Source organism: Asparagus officinalis, chromosome 1, assembly GCF_001876935.1.
Source record: "Asparagus officinalis chromosome 1, Aspof.V1, whole genome shotgun sequence".
Lineage (NCBI taxonomy): Eukaryota > Viridiplantae > Streptophyta > Magnoliopsida > Asparagales > Asparagaceae > Asparagus > Asparagus officinalis.
Window position 1 is genome coordinate 24,931,718 of NC_033794.1, and position 17,664 is coordinate 24,949,381.

At 35.9% G+C, this 17,664-nt stretch overlaps 1 pseudogene; it reads left to right on the forward strand.

The window, feature by feature from the left end:
* Positions 7,187-15,315, forward strand: LOC109821632 (annotated as a pseudogene).

The window sequence follows — 17,664 nt, forward strand, 5'->3', positions numbered from 1 at the left end:
CACCCTTAGTTTATATATCCTTGCATATATATTTCATCATATAGGATATATCACTTTGTATATATTACATATTCTTGCACATAACTCTTTGTATATCTATCTTGCAAGAATATATTTGTTAATTAGTTTTAATTGGCATAAAATCGGATTAGATTAGCATAAGACCCTAATCACCCCCCCTCTAGGGTCTAACAATTGGTATCAGAGCTTGGTGCTCTTTGATTTAAGGTCTAATCGTGCCTTTTGTTAATAGTTTTTTATTTTTTTCGTCTTGAGAATTGATTGCTTTATTATATCCTCTTCTTAAATACACATGCATAGGCATTGAATATCTTCTAATATGATAGATGAATTCACATCTTTGTTACATAGATGAATTTACATCTTTGTTTGTTGCTGTGAGCCTTAGAATGCAAAGCACGAATATTTTTGAAGGCATGTCCGATACCATGACTTGGAGTTCGTAAACAACAAATACACATTGATTTTTCTACGAGTTGTGGTGCACACCGCTATACAGTATTTGCATGACGTTGATACCCAAAACACCATTGATTTTTCTACGAGTTGTGGTGCACACCGCTATACAGTATTTGCATGACGTTGATACCCAAAACACAAGCCCAATAAAGAGTTAGTTGACTGAACACCGCTATACAGTATTTGCATGACGTTGATACCCAAAACACAAGCCCAATAAAGAGTTAGTTGACTGACATCCTTCATGATTCAAGTTTTGCCGACTTGTTATGTCGCCTAATATCTCATCGGATCATCATTATCATGTACCTATAGCAAAAAACCCAGGACTGTAAGCAAGAGAAAAAGCAAGCACACAACTTTAAGGGTTAATCACAGATACATTTTCTTACTGTGGAAGTTTAGCCACTTATTGTCTCTAAACTGTTCTATTGGCATATAAACGCCTCATTCCTAGATGGAATAATCTCTCCATCATATGGATGTATATTACAACCTTTCGAATAAGAGAATAGGATAACTCCAATGCACTGAAATGTTGGACAACACGTTGGAGATAGAACTCCTTTAGGATCAAAAGGTCAAAGTACCGCCAAAAATTTTTAGAAGCAATAAGTGGCTAATCTCCTGCACTACAGGATGTGTATCTACAATCAGCGCTAAATTCTATTTGTTAAATACATTTCCTGAATGAAAATGGCGTGAACTATGTACTGGAAGATGTTAAAAAAATCTTAATTTTTTATTCTACTTTAACGCACTCTTTCAGCATATGCAGGAAGTTGAAGGAGCTATTCTTCAAATTCATATGCTGTAAAATAAGTGACAACAATAATCAACATGATTTCCAGTTAATAGACGTAATTCTTGCAAAATTGTACAAAGTATGGTGAATGATTCTTAGCATAAGAGAGATCACCTTAAATCATTGATCAAATGCAAAGAGCACCAACATCTGTTAAGATTCCAGATTGACATTTTCGTATTCCTCTAGTGGCTTCTTTTTTCTTGGTACGTTTTATCTCCTTCTTGCCTTTGCGAGGTGGATAGCTGTTTGTACTGGAGCTGCACCAAAAAGAAACACTGAAGTTCAGGGTATCTCATGTTTGCATCCAATTTTGGCTCAGAATACGAAACAATGAGCCATGTTTGAACCTGGCCTATTTTTTGAATGTTGCCAAATAGGTCCTTAGGTTCATAAAGACAAATCCAATCATAGTAAGGTTATAGTTATAATAGCAAAAAATATCTTTTAGATTTAGAATAATAAGCGATCATTAATTTGTATGTAGGTATAACACAGAGCTTCACATGACTCAAGACATAAGTGATGAGAAAAGTTGTGTTATCTTCAGTCTAATTGATGAAACAAAAGAGATAATGTAGCATCTTCAAATTAAAATTTATATGACAGAAGAGAAATTGGCGTTTGGTTAAAATTCGGTTGCTTCAATGCCAGTTATAGTAGTAGTAGTAGTACACTCCATGCATCTATATATATTAGAATTAATGAGTATGAGACCTGAAGTTGATAATTACATGTCCAAATGAGTCAAAAATGCTATTATATATGATACTACATATGATAACTAAGTCATTACCCAAGTTTTTAGAAGTTAACATATAACAGAACTGTTGAACTCAACAAACATGACTCTTAACATTAGAACATCACCTCGGATCTTCTTAATCATTGGGATTACATCATTCTTGCCTACTTCTTTGAGATTTAGAATGAATAAATTAATAGTGTTTTGAAATAAACTAAAAGATTATATAATTCTAGAAGAAAGCAGCTATAGGAAGGGTATTAAATGGTGCGGTATTATTGTCATTGCAGGTTGTCCTTCATCATGTAAATCTACTATTGAACTTTCAGCTATTAATATGAATGATTGTCACCAAATAAGCTTATATTTGATATTAAGACAAGTTGTCCACTGTTATTATGAAATCAATTAGAAGTCTTCTTCTAGATGCTCAAAATCATAGTTAGTAACACGACTTGGCTGGCATACTCTTAAGCATTTGAATAATCTGGTATTAATTGCTTTCCACTAAGTCAATAGTCGTAACTCTAAATAGAAATATCATTGGCTTTAGTTTTCATGAAAAAAGGAAAGTAACATACATTAGTAATTTAATGAACATGTTTTAAGCATAACACAAAAGCCAATTATCGAAGCTAACTAAAATGAGCTTTACATGGTGTTTTACAATTGTAATTAATTGGTAACTTAAAAGTGGAACAACAAGGAATCTAGTTTTCCATGAACTGATGAAGCATGCTTAACATGAGAAATCATTATTGGAAATGAATTCTAAACATCAGGAACTGATGAAGCATGCTTAACATGAGAAATCATTATTGGAAATGAATTCTAAACATCAGTTATGTCTCATAATCTTGTGTTTGATGAACAAGGTGCTGTGGAAATGAATTCTAAACATCAGTTATGTCTCATAATCTTGTGTTTGATGAACAAGGTGCTGGCCCAATACACATATAAGAAACATACCATAACATAAATATTCCATGCACAAAAGCATGTTTTCCCAAAAATAAGAAATAACAATTTTTCACAATATTAATTCTTGAGTTGGAAAGCATATAAGGGGAATCTGACAGCTTCTTTTAGTATGTACTCTTAGAGAACTTTATATAGTATGAAGAATTAAAAAAGGAAATGATGAAAGAGTCGACATGCCAGGTATAATTGGTCTGATTTGTGCAGAAAGCATCATATCTAGGACATTAGGATCTCATGCCAATCACTTATAATCACATGAAATAGATACATAAATCATGCTGAAACTCTAGAAGAGAATGAAAGAAACAATTTGTAGTAAGATAATGAAAATCTATAACTATTCTAGAATTCAAAGTCTTAAAATAATATCACCTTTTTCATTCTTAAATCCTATTCCACTATATCAACTGAAGCTCCTTCTGGAGAAATAGTAAATATTGTAAATTATAAACTATTCATCTAGTAAACTGGTATATTCTATATAAAAGCTACCAAATGGAAGTCCCAAATTCAAAACTTAGATCACACATATATGTGAAGTCATTTAGAAAATACATAGTCTAAAATATTGGTAAAAATAGGTAGTCAAATTCAAAGTGCCTCTTTAAGCCATCAATTTCCTTTTTCTGATTGCTCCCGGGATCAATCTTTCTCCACCTTTATTTTTTTGCAATTGACAATTTGGGGATAAATAATCAAGAACGTTCATGATTATGTGATGTTTGGAACTTTAGCATTTTTCACACTTTATGTTGTGTGCTTTCTCAACATTCTTAGTTACATACCGTTTTCCATACTGATAATGATAATATAGCAATTAGAGTAATTGATATATAATATATGTGCAAATTTTAGTCATGTAAGTTTTGATAAGGCTACTGACCCTCTATCTTTTGCTTGGTTAATTTTGTAGCTTGATATTTTTTCCGACTTATTGTTCCTCCTCAAGTGATATTTTGTTAAATCATTCATGGTGAAACAACATATGTAACCATGCACATATGTAATAATTTTGTTGGATCATATGATGTGATCGATGCTATGTTTATTGAGTTTAAAAATACTTTTGTTTCTAAAATTACAATGCAGAACATTTCAGGGACTCATATTTTAGAAGGATAACAAAGATATAAAACTTGTTAAATCTCCATTGAAGTTGTTTAAATGTTTTCTCTGACAATGTCAAATTATTTTCTAAAGAAAACATTGTTTGATTAATTCACATTTCTAGGGTTTTGAATGTGTTTACATCTTAGGAAAACTAAAACATTTTCTTCTGCTCAGTATTATCATGATAGATGTGTTCGATCTCATAGGAACTTGAAACCCTACACGTCCAAGCATTGCATGAAAAGAAGAAAAAAATGAAAAATATATTAATTACCATCAAAACTAGTCAGAATGGTAATCTGTGATCTTCAGGAATTTCCTATATGTACCGCTTAAGTTAGCTAGTCTAACTTTTTGGTCTAGCTTTAGGCAACCAGTTTGGTGTTTTATAACCTTTAGACTTGGCAATGATTTTCTGAAGCACTTCATACTGTGGATAATATCCATACTTGAAGACATATGATCTTTGAAATGAAATGACCCAATTTCTTGAATAGCACAAATTGAAGACATTACACACTATATACATATAATATTTGTTTATAAGAATGCAGATTGTCACTACAAACAAATAAGGGTTTTACAAAAAAATGTTCAGGAGCCTCTGTGGTTTTCAATACCTTCAGCATGTCCAGAACAAAAATCAGACATGAATATGCTCCATATATATAAAGTTTTTGGTAATAAATTATTACCTAATGAGCAAGCTTTAATATAGCTTGCAATTTCAATAGATGCATATATTCCTGGGATTTTCAACATAATGAAAATATGGCGAGATAACCAAACCATTGCACCAAAAATGAGTATTGTCCATTTCATGTACAGTTATAGAAAAATGTTGCGAATGGACCCTTGAAGTATTGGCCGAAGTGCGAATACACCGCCTAAGTGAACTTTTTTTATTCTTTCGATTCAAAAAGTAAAAAAATGCAAGTGTAATTCTCACCAATAAACTGTAGACTTCCTCAAACATTCTTAACGAATTTAAGAGTAGAAAGAATTTCACTCAGAGGTCTATTTGCATCAAGTAGAACTATAGTGGTTTTGTTTGTAACAAATAGAACTACCAGGGTCTCCTTGCAATTAGGTGAAACTACAAGGGGTACATTTGCAATTAACTCTCCATATTTGTGCTCTGTAAACATATGATTAACCATATTCATGTGAAAAATAAAGAGCATAGAACCCAACTATAAGAGACTCATCCTTTCTTTGTTTCTTTTTCCCCCTTTTTCTAACAGTAAATTTATTCAAGCAATCAAGCAACTACAAAATTTCATAAGATCAAGCTAATATTAGACACCAAACAAAAAGCACACTAATAAAACTATTTTATCAAGTGTAAAACCACAGATTACATGGTTAAAATATTATGCCTTATGGCTTATGCTAAGAGAGCCTTGACTGAATTAAATATGGATGTGTTTTAGTCTAGGCAAAAACAAAAACTAATTAAAAGCATGCATAAGGAAAAAAAAGGTATATGTTTTCTATTTCGGTTCAATCAAATAAAATATATAATCAAATAAGCCCAAGTTAAAATAATATCAAATATGAAGGTTTATCTTGATGGATGGGAGAACCTGCAACATCCAAATCATTAATCCTCTAAATACTTTATAAAAATGTCAATTGCCATAAAAACTAATTGTAGTGCAAGAAAAGAAACTAAATTCTAATGCATAGAACCTAAATTGCTTTAGACAAAATAATTAGGTTGGTGTTAGGCTTACTTCCAAAATGCAATGAGTCCATCAGTAGCTTCCCAAAATCATATAATGGGAAATGCTTCTTCTTGATGCTTTAGTATCTCTCCCCTTTGTGATTCTACATTAAATATTAGGTTAGGGCAGCCACGAGGTGTTGCATGATCATTCTAGTTCCCTGTTTTTGCATTAGGGTTGCATGAAAAAGAAAGGGGAGTTGATCAGAAACTAATTAAGGGATTAGGGGGAGAGAGAGAAGGGAGGCCGAAAGTGTACCCGACGGAGAGAAAGGCTATAATCGAGGGGGAGCGGAGGAATTCTTCAAGTAACTTGCGACTTCTGAGATTTCTTAATTTCTCCTGATCCTTCCTGATGCCTAAGGTTTGTGGACGATGAGGCTAATAATAAGCTTCTTGACGATGATAATAATCATCTTTGCAATTTGATAACCGACAATTGATGAGGTAGAGAGAGTGAGACTGCGTTGTCGGAGGAAATTCGTAATCGATGGAACAGAGAAGGGAGGGAACGAAGATTTAGAACTTTACATCTTCTGATTTGTGAGTAACGAAAAAATGTACATTTGTTAAGATAATAGAATGAAAGATGAGGATAACTTTGTTATATTTACAATAGTTGAAGGGTAATTTGGGGTATGGAAAGTTTTTCTAGTACTCCCTCTTTTAAAAGGTAGGTAGGTAGATAGATATAGATAGATTTTAATCCAACTTGTTCAACAATTAATTTGATTGTTTGGTCCATGAAAACTTTTGTCATACTGCTGAAGTAACAACTTTGACGTCTTAATGCGCTACATTGAACTCCTAAGGGGGCTCTTCATTTTTAGACTACAGGGTCGGGTCCGATTCCCAGTTCGAACTACTCACGGGGCCGAAGACCGATTCGAAGGCCCAAGTCCACGTGTCTTTTTCTCTTCAAGTTCTCAGTTTTAGGTTCTGTTTGGCAAAACTAGCTGAAAGCTGCGAGATTATAGCTGAAAGCTGTTAAGCTAGCTGAAAGCTGTGAAATTATAGCTGAAAGCTGTTAGCTGTGTAGCTAGCTGATTGACTAGAGCTGTTTGGCAAAAGTAGCTGTACAACTAGCTTAAGTTTGTTAAATGACTAAAAAAGACATGTAATATTATTGATATAAAATTAGAATTATTAGAGGCAAAAACGGAAGACAAAAATTGGCAGTTCCTTCCCAAAGACAAACGCTACTTGAGGTAGCTTTTCAAAAGCTACTTGCAAAAGACACAATCTCTAAAATAATCTCCTCCTATTTTTGGTCACCAAACAGCTCTACTAGATAAGACACAAGCTCTTAGATAAGACACTTTTTTTAGTTGCCAAACACTGCCTTACACTCGCCCACGGCAAAAATCAACCGTCTCTCTCTCTCTTTCTCCACAATTCTCTTCTGTTGTAAAAACCCTAGCCCCTTCTCCAAGAACCCTCCCAAAACCCTACCTCCTATTAAAATCAGAGACTAGAAACCTCCGGTGATGGCAACGTCGGTGATGCTTCGAGCTTTGAGGCGGCGAGACGTCGCCTCATCTCTCTCGCCCCCTCTCCGATGTGTGAGCTCCTTTTTACTTCCTTTTTCCATCTTTCCTTTGATGCGATTCCTGTGCTTTTTAGTACGTTTAGTTATTCGATTTATGATCCGGGCATGTCTAGTTAGTTCAAATTAAGATGTAGTCTCAGTCCACTAATCATATTCTTATGCCTTGGTCGCTTTTCTAATTTAGTTAGTACTTTTTTTTGGGAGTGACTTTGGCGTGTAATTGAGAAGTTTGGGTTTATTTATGCAAAATTGATCAATTTTCGATGTAGTCGCGAGTTTCTTATTTGTGACTCAGCTGCATAGGTTTAGCAGAGTCTATGATTCATCTTAGGGGACAAAGTTAACTGTTTTTGGTTTTCTGGGAGAAACAACAAATGATTCATCAAATCAGGTTCAAATCTGAAAACAACAATTTGATAGTATATATTTTTTGTGAAGTTATTGTTCTGTCGGAAAATGGTCCTTGGGTTTTGCATGCACGGGCGGAGGATTGAGAGAAGGGGAAGGAGGGGTCGTCCACATGAAAGTTCTGTTGAATTGGGAATAAGCCCATATGTCAAAGTTTGTCAAACCCTTTTAAGCTTGGCATTTGTTCCCCCAAGCCTTGAGCAAAAGTCCGCAAGCCAAAGCCCAAACCCTAAAAGAATTTGGGTCAAATCTCATGGGTTTGCCTTCAAGCCGCCCGAATACAATAAGATCATTCACCTCAAATTAGAAATGTAGATCCCCTATCGGCTCGGCTTCTCTATTCTTTACACGCTATTGTTTTGGAAATTCAACTCAAATGCAACCCAGGTCTCAATATTTTCCCCAAAATCAAGAGTTCTTATTATAGAGAACTGGTGATGTATTCTCTACACCCCAATGGGTTGTGTACAATCTTTCCCCTTCTCGTTCTCTTTTTTTAATTATGACCAACATATATTATTGTTTAACCATTGATTTATATTCCTTTGTCATGACTGTTGTCTTTTTTGCTTTATTTATTTAATTATATGTATTAATTTTTTTAGTAAACCCTTGATGCAAATAGTTTATTTATGTATTTGATTATATCAATGTATTGTTTATTTAATATATTGTCTGTAAATATGTTTGGCAAAAAAAAAAAAAACTTGATTCATTTTTTAGGAAAAATGTATCAAGTGGAGGAAGTAGTATCGACAGGGGACTAATATACCTTTAAACTCGAAATCTCTTCCTTTTGAAATTATACATCTTTCCCAATTGGTAAGGGTGGTAAGGGTTGTGAATTATGATTTTGCTTCCATAGAACATGATCTAGTATTATGCCGACCAATGTGGGAATATCCAGTTAATCAACGTGATAATATAATGAGGGCTTATTTGAGATTGGTGCTTACCAGTTTAAGCTAACTAGTTTTACATTGTCTGGATTAGAAAAACATCCATGAAGGTTTCAAGTTTCTTGGTATTTTGAATTTACTTGGCTCAAGCATTTTTGATGCTATATATTATCTTCATTGTTATCTTTCTACTTAGAGGCTAACTTTGCGAAGTGGATTAGTTGCGTGTACAATTGTTAGATTCGGAAATTGGAAAAAGGTCAAAAGTGGCAAAAAGTGTGCTTTTCTCAAACATGTGAGAGATCCATGTTCTCCGCATGATAATGCTGTAAAATGTTTTGCATAGTCAATCTAGTCATGTTGATAAACTGATGGAGAGGCTAATGACTGAACAGAGATTGAGAAGAATAAGTTTCGATCCAAAACTTCAATTGATGCTATTTGTTGGCTTTCATTAGAGGGGTGTGTTTTAAGAGGCAATGAGCATTTACTTGAGCAATCAAGGTAATTTTCTTGAGTCAATCAAATACACAACATTATATAATCGGGATGTGCGAAATGTTGTTTTAGAGAATGCTTTATTTAACGGAAAGTATGCTTCTATTTTAATTCAATAGAATGTGATGCGTGATTGTGCAAATAAAGTGTGAAACTTTATTTGCGAAAACATTGGAGATTCAAAGTTTTGCATCATTGTTGATGAATCAAAGTATCTGGATGAGAGAGAACAAGGAGAGAACAAGTGACTCTTGTTTTTCGATTTGTTGATGGTGGAGGTTGCGTAAAAGAGCAGCTTTTTGATCTTGCCCATACTAAAAATTTATTAGCGGACACTATGTTTTTTACAGTATGTACTATGTGATATTCTTCACATCATGGTTTTGATCTTCAAAATTTTCATAAGCAATGGTATGATGGGGCTAGCAATATGCATGGTGAATGGAGAGAATTGCAAACTATTTTTCCTCAGGGAGTATCCTTTTGCATCTTTTGTCCTTTGTATGGTTCATCGGTTACAATTTGCTTTAATGACTGTTGCTAGAGAGGTAAATAATGATAATGAGTTTTTTTTCTAGATTTGACTTCCATCTTTAATGATGTTGATGCTTTTTTAAAGCATCATGATGAGTTGCAGGCCACATATAAGCAGATGAGATTGCACTCATGCTTGTCATTGATAAAATTGAGATAATAATAGATCTTAACCTAATATGCACTTTAAAGCGAGTTGGTGAAACTCGTTGGAGCTATTATCATTTTTCTTCGGTCTGCAACCTTCTTGGGATGTATGATGCAACTTGTACTATCCTTAAAATTTTGAAATATCATTAAGGAAGGTACTAACTGATTAGATGCTATTATAACTTTGAAAATGATTAGATCCTTTGATTTATTTTCATAGACATCTGATGAAATAAATCATGGGCATTACTGGTATTATTTGCCAAGCTTTGCAGCAGAAATCTCAAGACATTGTGAATACAATGCATTTACTGTCAAGTACAACATCACTTAATTAGAGATTAGGAGTTGATGGATGGTATTCTTTTCTTCAGAAGGTGTAGAAGGTGATGACCTTTTGCTTTAATTATATTGTTCAACATTTGGATGGTCCATATTATGAAGTTGAAGTTGTCGCAAACTACCTCATATCACTGTGAAACATCATTATCACTTCGATATATTTATTGCCACTGTAGACTTTTAGTTACAAGAGCCAAATAAAAGATTCGACGAGTGAGTTGTAGAGCACTTGAAGCTTAGTACTTCTTTGAATCTGATGGATGGATAGAAATCATTTGGTGTCGAGGAATCTGTTCTATGGCTGCAAAGTATTATTTTTGTGATTTTAAAGGACATGAGAAGATTACCTTGAGATTTCAGTTCCAACATTTTACACATCAAGAAAATATGGATGATTTCACTTTGCATAGTTGGTCTCTCAGTAAAAAGATAATAATTAAGGCAATGTGCAACATCTTTTTTAGAAGAATAATCGAGACAAGGAAATTTAGAATATCACGAAACTTATAATTGATGTGGATGCTTTTCTGATCTGGATAATGGAAAACTAATGAGCTTGGGATGCTTATCATAAAATCTCAAATTAACTCTTCGTACCTCACCACACTGATTAACTAGATATATCCACATATTTTGGCATTATATTAGATCATGTTATATGGAAGCAAAAGTAGGATTCTTGATCCCTGACGATTGGGAATGATGCATAATTTCAAGTGGGGAAGATTCCAGGTTTGAAGGTAAATTAGTTTCCCTTTAGATACTACTTTCTACCCTTGATATATTTTTTCTCTAAAAAATGAATCAAGTTTCTTTTATTTGTGAAACATATCAACTGCTGACATACTTAAAAAATACAACACATTGATACAATCAAATAAAAATAAATAAACTAATTATACATAGGGTTCACTAAACAATCAATATATAATTAAATAAACAATGCAAAAAAGAAAATCATGACAAAGAAATACAAATCAATGATTAAACAATAATATTTTTATGTATTAGAGAATATACCACTATTATATCTCTAGAATTTGGGGGAGAAAGCCTCAAAACTCAATGGAAATATATGGGGAAAATATTAAGAGAGCTTCGTAGAATTTGAAATTTACATTTAATGGGAAAATGCCCCAAAAATTAGCACATAAAAATAGACTAATTTGGAATGATCTTATCGAATTTGGGTTGGGTTGAGTCCAAAACCATGAGTTTGACCCTTGACCCAGATTCTTTTGCTTATGAATCAAGCTTTGGGCTTTGACTTCTAGGCTTTTGCTCAAGGCTTGGGGTAGCCAAATGCTAACTTAAAAGGGTTTGACAAAGTTTGAGATATGGGCTTATACCCAATTCAACTAAATTTTCATGTGGGATAGGGAGGAGATGCCTTCAATCCTATGCCCATTAATGAAATTATTGAGTGGATCAACTAAATTAATGATATATTTTGTTATTGTATAAGTAGGCATGAATTAGCTAACTACGCTCTAGGAGTATTGAAGTCACTTCCATATTTGTGTGTGTACTTGTGGTGTGTGTGCACACACGAGCTTGCATGTGGGCGTTGGTGTGCGCGCGCGCGCACCTGCGCTTATGTGTCTGTTTGTATATACGTGCACATGTGTGTATTTGTGTGCGCGTGTGCATTTGTGTGCGTGTGTTCTAGTTATAAATTTTCTATTGGAAAATTAGATGCTAGAATTCCATCATTGATCAACGTTGATGGATGGCTTATGATTATATTTAATATGATGTGAATTCTTTCCCATTTGCTGAAAAATCTAATGAAACTTCTTTTTAGTTTACAAATGATGTTGCACTTGCACAATGATAATTACTGTCAGTTGATATGTTGTGTCTGTAGCGATAATATGAGTATATCCTACTACGTCATCTCAAATAGCGTTATTGACACCATGGTCTCATCTTCCAGTTTATATTATAAGTTGCAGTTAGTCGCTGCTAGCCTGCTGCCACTATGTTTTCCAGTATAAGAGAGGAAAGTCATCTGTTCAAATTGTGTTTTCCTTATAATTTGTTCTGTGCAGCTATTTGGCAGTTCGAAGACATCATGGGCGTCATCTCCTCTCTATCATAAGTGGGCGAGTACTAGACCATTTAGGTAAATCAATCGAAACGCTCTCATTGTAGCTGGTAGCTTTTACTTACTTTTCCTGAGAAATCTTATATTTGGTTATCCAGTTCAAAAGCAGCAGGCAATGATGTGATTGGAATTGATTTAGGCACTACCAATTCTTGTGTTTCTGTCATGGAGGGAAAGGTTGGCATGTCAATAGATATCTATTGTAGCAAGAAGGTGTGTTCCTTGTTTTGTTCATGTTTTTGTACTTTTTGCAGAATCCTAAAGTGATTGAAAATTCTGAGGGGGCTCGAACCACACCATCAGTTGTTGCCTTCAATCAGAAGGGTGAGCTACTTGTTGGAACTCCTGCCAAACGCCAGGCAGTGACTAATCCGACTAATACCGTCTTCGGGACTAAGCGACTAATAGGCCGTCGCTTTGATGATCCTCAAACACAAAAGGAAATGAAAATGGTGCCGTACAAGATAGTAAAGGCCCCAAATGGAGATGCATGGGTTGAAGTGAATGGGCAACAATATTCTCCTAGCCAAATTGGTGCTTTTATTTTGACTAAGATGAAAGAAACTGCAGAGGCTTACCTTGGAAAGTCTGTTTCTAAAGCAGTAATTACTGTTCCAGCATATTTTAATGATGCTCAGCGACAGGCCACAAAAGATGCTGGGAGAATCGCTGGTCTTGACGTGCAAAGGATTATCAATGAACCAACTGCTGCTGCACTTTCCTATGGTATGAACAATAAGGAAGGCCTTATTGCAGTTTTTGATCTCGGAGGAGGAACATTTGATGTTTCCATTTTGGAAATATCCAACGGTGTTTTTGAGGTATGTGATTACGTATCTATACTTCTTATGATCCCTCTACTTCTCCAATTGTCACCTCTCACGGATGCACACTTGATAACACACGGTTTTGGGTTCACAGGTGAAAGCAACAAATGGTGACACTTTCTTGGGAGGAGAGGATTTTGATAATGCTCTTCTAGATTACTTAGTGAAAGAGTATAAGAGAACTGAAGGACTAGACCTGTCAAAGGACAGGCTGGCTTTACAGAGGCTTCGTGAAGCAGCTGAGAAGGCGAAAATTGAACTCTCATCAACTTCTCAAACTGAGATTAACTTGCCATTCATCTCTGCTGATTCGTCAGGAGCAAAACATTTGAATATCACTCTAACTAGATCAAAGTTTGAAGCTTTGGTAAATGACCTGATCGAGAGGACTAGGAACCCGTGCAAGAGCTGTGTGAAGGATGCTGGCATATCTACCAAGGAAGTTGATGAAGTTCTTCTAGTAGGTGGAATGACCAGAGTTCCAAAAGTCCAAGAGGTTGTTTCAGAAATTTTTGGAAAGAGCCCAAGCAAAGGAGTGAATCCTGATGAAGCTGTTGCTATGGGAGCTGCCATTCAGGGTGGAATCCTCCGTGGAGATGTTAAGGAGTTGCTTCTTTTGGATGTTACTCCTCTATCACTTGGTATTGAGACCCTTGGTGGCATCTTTACCAGATTGATTAACAGGAACACCACAATTCCTACAAAGAAGAGTCAGGTATGGGAGCATCTAATTATTTGATTGTTGATTTTAATTCTTTTTAACACAAATCATGCATTCGATGTTATGTGCCTTATGATGCAAGTTGTTTAAAGTTGGTGCTTTTGCGGTATATATGCCCCAAATTATAGGCATTTTTAGTTTTACCCCCAGGTCTAATTAGCAATTGCAATGATTTAGGAGGTAGAGATAGTAATACCTATAATTTTGGGGTATGTATAAAAAAAACCCCCTCTTATCGTTTCTTGGTTGCATGTTTGTTTTCTCAAGTATCTAACAATTTGAATGAATGTCAGACTTGTGTTTTCAATCGCAGAAGTCCATATTGTATTAATAACTATGATTATGAATGGGTTGGATATCTCTATTCAGGTTCAAGCTTGTATATTTCCAAATGTTATGTGCTTGACATTGTACGACCAAATGACATACTGGTTACTTGCTTAATGCGTCCAACTGAAATTTTGAACTTCATTTCCCTGACTTAATAGGCATTCTTAGTCCCTTGAACTGATGGGGCTGCCAGTATTTTCTTCTTCCTTAATTCTTTTCAGTTGCCCATTTCTAGGTTTTCTCTACTGCTGCCGACAACCAAACCCAGGTTGGTGTCAAAGTGCTGCAAGGTGAACGTGAGATGGCATCGGACAACAAACTCCTGGGCGAATTTGAGCTCGTTGGCATCCCACCCGCACCAAGAGGCATGCCTCAGATTGAAGTCACATTCGACATCGATGCAAATGGCATAGTCACTGTCTCTGCCAAGGACAAAGCCACCGGTAAAGAGCAACAAATAACCATTCGCTCCTCAGGCGGTCTCTCTGAGGATGAGATTAATAAAATGGTGAAAGAGGCTGAGCTGCATGCCCAGAGAGATCAAGAGAGGAAAGCTCTCATTGATATCAGAAACACCGCAGATACTACAATTTACAGTATCGAGAAGAGCTTGAAATGAGACAGGTATAAAGATTCCTGCTGAGATTGCTTCAGAGAATAGAGACTTCAGTGGCTGATCTAAAACGGCAATGGGAGGAGATAGTGCTGATAACATTAAGCAAAAGCTCGATGCTGCGAATAAAGCATGTCGAAGATTGGCCAACACATGGCTGGAGGAGGAGCTGGCCGCGTTCTAGTAGTTCAGGTGGAGCTCAAGGTGGGGATCAGGCCCCTGAAGCACAATATGAGGAGGTGAAGAAGTAAATCCAAAGAATCACCTTTTAGATATGTGCGATATTTAACCACAGTAGTATGTTTAGTTTAGCCTTTTTATATGTACTCTTTCTGAAAATTTCTTTCGGGTTAAATAAGGAAACAATATGCTGTGAATCTTGCTAATGTGCATCGAAGATATGTATCGGGTGTCAGCTTTTTATGTGTTTTTTTGTATGCAGCTGAGGATGTTTTGAAATCTTATAATTGATTATGGCTTGTGTAACTAATGACCCGGACACTGTCTGCGTTGTTTATTGGATACAAAATTAGTGTTTCTATTAGCATTATGTAAATGCTGTGGGGTGGGCGTGGGTGGGCGTTGGGAGGGGGGGGCGGTGGGGCTGGGGCGCTGTTTCCTTCCTGGAATAGGAATGACATGCTCGTATTATTGAAATGAGCATGTCCACGGCTTTTATTTGTAGTCTGGCTATCTGCATCTCCATCAATATGATTGTTTAACGCCTAAACACTTCAAAAATTTTTTTATAGCAATTCTATCAAATGCGAACTTCCTTTTGAGGAAGTGTTGAGCCTTTTGAAGACAGAAATCCTTCTCGTATGGGGATTCGGTGTTCTGGAAAGGTCAGAAACTTCTAGCTTGGTTTGATTGCGGATAGACCCCTATATTCTATTGCCCGATAGGCTCCGTTGAAGTTGTCTTGTTGCGCATAGACCCCCTTTACCATCACTTGATTGTGAATAGATTCTCTGAATGAACTTATCTTGACTCTTTTACCCTTGGGCTATCTACTTGTCAAAAGATAATTTTTCTTCCTCCGGGGGTAAAAGATTCAAGGAGAAAGTTTGCATAAGAGGTCCATCCGCTATTAGTCTATCCGCAATTCATCAAAATAACAGAATGTCCAGCGCAATTAACTTTTTAGACTTTCATTAGAAGACAATAAACTTCGAAACTAATAAAAAAAAAAAAATCAAGACAGCTCATTATTTACCCCAGATTACTATTTGATAGTCTTACTTTTTTTTGGAAAATGTGTCAGGTTCCAAAAGCAAAAACTTCATGTGCTGCAGTCCCGCCTAGTTTCATTCATATGATTCAGCCCCTTGAAGTGTGATATTTTGTGCTGCAGCCTCTTTTTAACAATTATTACATGTCAGCTAAGTTTAAATCCCCAAAATATCCTTATTCCATCCCCTCAATCCCTCAGACCCAGCACTCATATCATCTCTCTCTCTCTCTCTCTCCCCCCCTTCCTCTTCCGCCTGCCTATCTCTCTCTTAAAACCAAAGGCTTCGTCAAACCGTCGTCCTAGTGCCCGCCCTCCTGCCGTCGCCTGCCCTCCGCCCAGCCCCCAGCCCACTTCGGTTCGCCGCGCTTCTCCTCCTCTCCTCCACCCAACTCATCACCGTAGCTCGTCCGGCCGCTCTCACGCCTCGCCCTCGACTACATCGGAGTTCGCCGCTATCGCTCTCTGCCTCGCCCTCGAGTTCACTGTCGCCTCCTCCCCGCCCGACCTTCGAGTTCAGCCTTCCCCCTCCCTTGAGTTCAGCCTTCCATCCTCCCTTGAGAATTTCTGGAGCGATCGAGGATGTGGAAGTGAGCGAGAAGGCGTTAAAACTAGAACTAACACGCGGTGTGTTAGAACTAACACGTGGTGTGTTAGAACTAACACGCCGTGTTGGGTCTGATATAGTACTCTATGATCGAGGATTTTGTAACTTTTGCTGAGTTGGGTCTGATACAGTACTATATGAGTCTAAATTATGTCCTGGAAATTTTTCTTAACAACTTTTATAAGTCTAAATTATGTCCTGCAAATTTTTCTTAATACAATTTTGCTGCATTGTGCAGGGATTGCTCTCAAATTTTGCTTAAGTCTCACTCAGCTGCACCTGAGAGTAAATTGAGAGCAGTGTACAAGAAATACTCGAGCATTGAATTTGGAAATGTGGCATTGAATCAACCTGCACTGAAGAAGATGTTAGAGGAGTTGAAGGCTTCTTCAGCTTCGTTTTGAATGGTTAACTATTTTTTTATGGAGGAAGAGAAAGTTAACTATTGATGATAAGCGAGATTATTGCGTTTGTTTGTTTTTGTGCTCATACCCTTGTCTAAGGAGTAAAAGAAACTCTGTAATTGAATCAAACAGTTGTAGTTTTTGATACATATTAGAACCTCTGTAATTATTTATATGATCTGTATTTTGGTTATAACTTTCTCATCCGACCTCGGAATGAGGTGATTTGAGATGCGTTGGAAAGCTGTTGAAGAGACCTACAACTTTGGTCTTTTGAGTTTTTTCAGATTCAAGCACATATGTATATTGAATTGATCCCAAATTAATTCTTAGCATACTCAAGCATCGATAAATGTTATTTATAACCATATCACATAGTTATTATCATTTATCATGATATATTCAAATTTACCTCACATATTTATTATCATTTATCATGATATATTCAAATTACGGATTCAAATTATTCATATGATCTGTATTTTGGTTATAACTTTCTCATCCGATTTCGGAATGAGGTGATTTGAGATGCGTTGAAAATCTGTTGAAGAGACCTACAACTTTGGTATTTTTAGTTTTTTCAGATTCGAACTACAT